This window comes from Gavialis gangeticus, unplaced genomic scaffold (assembly GCF_001723915.1).
Source record: "Gavialis gangeticus isolate Ggan-Ray unplaced genomic scaffold, GavGan_comp1, whole genome shotgun sequence".
Classification (NCBI taxonomy): domain Eukaryota; kingdom Metazoa; phylum Chordata; order Crocodylia; family Gavialidae; genus Gavialis; species Gavialis gangeticus.
Window position 1 is genome coordinate 14,752,757 of NW_017729027.1, and position 6,255 is coordinate 14,759,011.

General features: G+C 36.2%; 1 protein-coding gene across 2 annotated transcripts in view; it reads left to right on the forward strand.

Annotated features, from left to right (window-relative positions):
- Positions 1-1,158: 1,158 nt before the first annotated feature.
- Positions 1,159-6,255, forward strand: part of FILIP1 (filamin A interacting protein 1) — a 251,595-nt gene continuing 246,498 nt past the window's right edge. Inside the window, exon 1 of one of the 2 annotated variants that reach the window (XM_019520460.1) lies at positions 1,159-1,638. The gene's annotated coding sequence lies outside the window, so the exon portion shown is untranslated. The remainder of the gene's footprint in view (positions 1,639-6,255) is intronic. The other variant, XM_019520461.1, reaches the window with a different exon arrangement.

Consider the following 6,255-nt stretch of genomic DNA (forward strand, 5'->3'; position numbering starts at 1 on the left):
TGTTAAGGGCTTTGGAGATCTGGTAATAGGATAGCAAATTAGATCCAGAGGCAAATGCAAATACAACAGTGTGTGCAGGTCACTAACATGAGCGGTAAGTACAGACAGTCAAAAAGCCTCAGGCTGAATTGATTCAGTCTCCTCAGGTTAGTCTAAACTGGATAAATTGAACTGATAAGCAAGTGAATAGACATTCACATTTGATTCTGGAAATACAGCCACATGCCTGCAGTGGCCCAAGCCAGAAGCTGGGGGTGCTAGAGCATGCCTCCCTGCTCAGCTAAAGCAGACAGTTTGGGCCCAAGCTAGCCCATCTACCCTGAGAAAGGAGTCTATGAGGAAGGTGCAAAGCATCCTTGGGTGCTGGGAGACTGTGAGTTAACTTGAATTTGGAGGAAATCTGGGACAGAAGTTCTATAAACTGATTTAACCTAAATCAGTTAAGTCTGATACTACATCCATCCAGGTTTATCTTAAACCAGTTTCAGCCATTTTGAAAGCAGTTTATGTGCACTGAACTTCTGTTGTGTTACAGATTTGAATTGGTTTCTGATCACTTATACCAGTTTATATGTTACTTCTGTCCCTAGCCAAGGTGTATCTAATGGCCTTTCTTGCTCGTGGTATATTGCATGACCTGGAATTTGGCCTTCACTTTTATCCCTGGTGAGAAATTGTGTTGAATATGGCAACAATAAGGTGATGCTCTTTGTCTGGGAGTAAAGGGTTGGCATTATCTTACTCACAATAAACTTTAAAACATTTCCAGCTGAAGCCTTTCATTATATCTCTGTGCCAGCTTGACACATGTGAATGGTGCAAACAAGAAAGCTTATTTTGATTTTCACTCAAAATAAACATCTTTTGAAAAGTTGCTCAAATGTGTGATTTTTTCCCTTGAGTGTATGCCTTTCAAATGATAAACTTCCTATATATGTTTTATGCAAATTCTTACTGTATCAATAATTGAACTCATCTGGTATGAACATGAGTGCCCAAATACACAATGTGTACTAAGTGCTTTAAATAGTAATTACTCCAGTAAAGTCACTGGAAGCCCTTAAAAGGATTTGACAGTTTCTCCACTCTCTTTCAGTGAATGTAGTAGCCATGCTATGCAGTTCTACATCCACTGATAACTCAGCAGCTGAGGAACTCAGTAAAGCCTGCTCCAAACTTCTCAGCTGTTGACAGGCTTGACTTGCTGAGAACACTGGTTAAATATAGCACAAGTGAGCTGAGCTCAACAGTCATTGCTGTAACAGTGTGTGAAGAGACCAGAAGAGGGGAAATACAATCTGAGAACTAAACTGCCAAAGCCTAACACCACCTAGCAACAGTTGAAAAAACTTTTAAACAAAGTCTGAGTGAAACACAGAGAGAGCATACCTCTTATTTCTCCTGACTGGGATTTCTCTGGGAAGAAACTACGTTCCTCTTCTGCTCTCTACCCTATTTCCTGCATTACTTCAGCTGCTGGTAGACCTTGAAAAGTGGAAAAAGCTTATCTCTGGTTCTTTTGGGCTGGATGTGAAAACTGGCTGGGAACTGTGTAGTACTGTGGGGCAAGTTACTGTGATCTTCTAGGAGTAAACTGTCACTATAAAGGATATAATCCAAGGTACTTACTGCTGTCAGGTAAGACTGAATGATCTACTCCAAATGTGTTCTTTTTGCAAGAAGTGATTTTCTTTGCTGGTCAATGTGGTTGGTGCTTCTTTTTTCCTTCTGTGATTTATCTTCTGCATTATATGAGAACTTCAGTAAAGAAAAGCTAGAATAAAAGAAAAAGGCTGAAGTATATTCTGTTACCTTTTTAGCAGAGGAAAAATATTGCTCAAACCATTTTGCAGCATGTACAATAAGATTACTAATAGTAGTTGGTAATCCAACGGAAAAAAGACTAGGAGATTCATAAAACCTCATTAGCATTGTCACAGTCTGATAAAAGAGACACCAAGATTTAATAACAAAATGGGTAACATTCAAACAGCTCTGGATTTGTAGCGAGTATTCAAACAGCTATAAAAAAAACTGATAACAGTTTGTCTGGTACATCAGAGGAAATAGCTATACAGTGACTGCATTATTTGTGTACTTTGTGACCTAATTGCTTGCTTCCTTTGTGTTTGTAGCATAACTTTAAGCACTTTGGTACACCTGGTACATTTTGTTCTGCTCCTTCTACAACAGCCTTCAGTTCTTTTGCTTGTATAGTTTGTATGAAACTACATTTTTTTAATGGATTTGCTGTAGAACATCAGCTTCCTAAGGGATGTCATTATGTTTATTATATTTAAGTGTTGTCAGAATATCAATAACTGTCTCTTTTAAAAAGGGGGAAAAAAATCAAAAGACAATTTTTAAATATTCTCCCCCAACAATCCACACAGTAGAAAATGTTATCTCTTTGAAAAGAATCTCTTTTGGCTTCATTAGCTGCCATGCAATTTAAGCAGGACTTGTTTAGCATACTTAGTTTAGTTTATGCCAAAACTGACAAAAGCTTTTTGGTCAGATGGAGAAATAATTGTTGCTGCCTCCCACCCTCCTAAGACATCTTTATTTTATATAAAATGTACATACCCATAAATAATAATAAATTGTGTGGTGTTTACAAATACTTTTCTCTTTATGATATCAATAAATAGATGAAGGCAAAGATTGGGAGGGCGGCAATAGGAATTCACAGTGTCTACAGTGAAAAAAATTTGCTTAAGACTAGTAATGAACTAACTGAGTCACCTTGTTTGATGCCCAGTGTCTAGACTTAGTGAGAGTTGCAGGAAGACTAGTATTTCTTGATTTTAAGTAAAAGCATACTGGATTCATCCCTACATACTAGATAAGTTACATCAGTGCCATAATTTAACTGTGACATGTTTACAAATTGGAAAAAAGTAACAATACTCTGAAAGAGCTCTGACTTGGCAGTGCCAGGAGATGTAACTGTCCACAAACAAGTGGAAGAGACAAAATACTGGAAATGGGAATAATTTGGAAAAGGCATTTAAAAAAATTGCATTTTTAGAAATATATTTTCTAAAAGAGGGCATATTACTTAGGACTGCACTTAACAGAAACTGTTTTGCATAGGCTGGTGATTAGTGATGTCATAAGTTAATATTATAATTATTACACCATTACCATCATATCTTTTGAGATCTTGAGTAGGAACTCAACTTCTTTTCTTAATATATACATGTCTTGAGAAAGTCGGTTGTTTTTTGGAAAAATGTATAGGGTGGAAAACAAAGAGTGCAGCGGTTCATTGTGTAATATTTATCTGGTCCCTCTGATGCGAGAGGAGAATTTACTTTACCCTTTCCTTCCCTGAAAATGTTGACAGAAAATGTGCTAAAAGTGGTTGCGAAGAAATGGCAAATACATGAATAACAATAAAACCTGGGGGAGGGGGTAGAGGGAAAGGGGGAAGTATACCACACTAGGTTTTTTGCTGCTTTAAAATTTTTTTTGTCATGTACCATAGTACTGATACATTGTATTCTACTTTTTCTCCAAAATCTCCTTTTAGCAACTTGATTTAAAAAATAAAAATGCATTTTAGTCATTTCATTTGACCACATGTGAAGTGACTTTCAAATGGCTTGATGACAGCCTCCATCTAAGTTGTGACTTTCTACATCTATCTTCCTTCCCTTTCCACTTTATAATGGACAGGCAAGCTAAAATTATCCTTCTCAACAGGTGTCCACAAAGAAGCTCTCGGATTTTCCAATCAAATCTATGAATTATGTAACATGGTCATTCAACAGATGGTTTCACTTCTGAAGAATAGTCAAAGCTATTAACAATCAGAATGAAACTAAGTTCAATTTTATATTAAATCAAAAAGTAATTTAGTTTGTAGCAGTATTTTCCTTATACATATTCTCTAAGGAGACATGGATATAAGCATGACCATTTGTTTTCTCAGTTATCTTTTTAAAAATATTTATATTACAGGGTCCTTATTTGAGCCACTATAGTTCATGACCTTTGGGATATAAGTGATGTTGTCATTGGTGCTGAAAACCATGTTGGACCTCTTTCCTTCCCTGTCATTGCTAAAACCCTAGTTCATGACTCAGTTTTATCATTTTATCTATACAAACTTTCTTTTTATAACATCCTGTCTTCAATGAATCTAAAATTGGAAATCTTTGTTTTAGCTGGCTATTCTGACATTGCCTCTCTCCTTCGACCACACTGTAGGATCTCTGTTTCTTTTCACACCAAGTTCAAAGACCTTGAATTCATCTTCAAAGCTCAACATAGTTCTTCGCCTGGCTACATTGGTTGTCATTTTCTCTCATCCTCTTTGTATCCTGTGTGGGTCATTAATCTCATCTTTGGTATTATCTGGTCCGTCTTTTACGCCAGAGGCTATATTAAAATAGTAATCTAATCTGGCAAGTTTTGAGTCTTCTACAGAACACATCAGTGTAGAAGCCAAGGCTCTCATTCTGCAAGGATTAAACCATAGATAACAGACTTCTACCACACTAGCTATGTCTATCAGAGATGAGATCCCTGACCAGTATAGTTGTGCTGACAGGAGCCCATAGCATAAACACAGTTATGCTGAAAAACTATTCTTTTACCAATATAACTTGTTTTGCTTAGGGAGAAGTGAGGATGGAGAGTTTATTGTACTAAACCAAGTGCAACTTTGTCAGTATAGCTGTTTCAACACTATACCAGTATTCCTGTACCGGCAAAAGACTACTAATGTAAATACAGACTTAACTGTAAAATTGCTGGTATTATTTAACTCAATTGAGATACTCAAAGGCTTAAATTAAGCACATAAAATCCTATGCTAAATCAGAGGGCAGTCCTATGCCTGTGAAGCCAATGAAAGTAGGCCTACTGGCTGCATAATTAACACACAACTATCCATTCATCTACCAGAATATTAAACGAAAATAGATTTGTATTTTTTTCAAATAAAACTTCTCTTGGGAAAAGATTACCTTTCCTCTAATTTCCTGTTTTCCCCCTTTCTTTCTCATGCTAATTAAAACTTGTAGACTCTCTTTGGGGCAAGAGGTTTGTCTTTCTACATGTCTAAAACACCATTCACAGCAACAAATACAGACACACTATGAAACACCACCACAAGGGAGTGATTTTACTTAAATGAAAAATATTTTCTATTTCATTAGCAATATTTTGTATCTCTAAAACTAGGATAAAAATGAAAAACTAGAAACAGATAATTAGTTATATGATGATACAATTTCACTTTGTTTTTAGAAATATTCTTAGAACATTTTTAACCTTCCTTTTATATGAAGCATAAATTCAGGTAGTTTTCAGTTCCATAAAGCTATTCTTGATGTGTTAACAAGGATATTTTCCATGGGGATATTTCCTTTGATCTGTTTCTCACTGTCTTCTACTGAAAATATTTTCCCTCTTCTATATGTATTTTTGACACACTTCTGAGACTGCTCATTGCATAAAACTAACAGTAGAATACACTGATTTTTCAGAATCCAATGTGGAGTGCAATGTGTGCTGGGTATGTTTGTGAGACAACTGGATTGGAAACCAGTTATTTGGTAAAGGATTAGTTTTTCTCTCAGTCAGCAGCTGGTCTGCTTACAGGGCTAGAGATGCTAAAAAATAAACCATTATTAATAACATTTGATGTTTACAGCAGCTGTGTGTGAATGGTGGTAGAGTTTTTGTATGAAATATATAAAGACATGTTGCTACTTCAGCATATGCAAGGGGACTTTTCTATTCATTTTACTGGAAGCAGAAATGAGCCCAGTAACGGTAACAGAAGACTCTAAGTGGGAATCCAGTTCCCCATGGAAAGCATAAATTATTATATCAAGCATTTTTCACACTCCTCTCCCACCCCCAAATACTTTGTACTTTGACTTGTGTTATATTTGTTACCAGGTTTGCAAAACAAAACAGTCAAATAAATGCATGCAGAAAGCCTTACTAATTGGGAATGAAGGTTTTTTTCCATTTAGGACATTTTATCTTTTAAGCGGTCACTGCTTTGGTTGGAACACCTCTTCAAATCTTTTCCAGAAAATGTAAAACCACAAGCGCTAGATCCAATGATGACTTGCAGAATTATAGAGGTTGCAGTAGCCATCAAAGTTGGCTAGGTACTTTCCAAACACAGATGGGACAGTTCTGGTACTGAGGAGTATACAGCCTAAAGCACTACCATAATACCATTTAATGCTGTTTTTGGCAGCATTTCTACAATACTACAATACTTTGTAA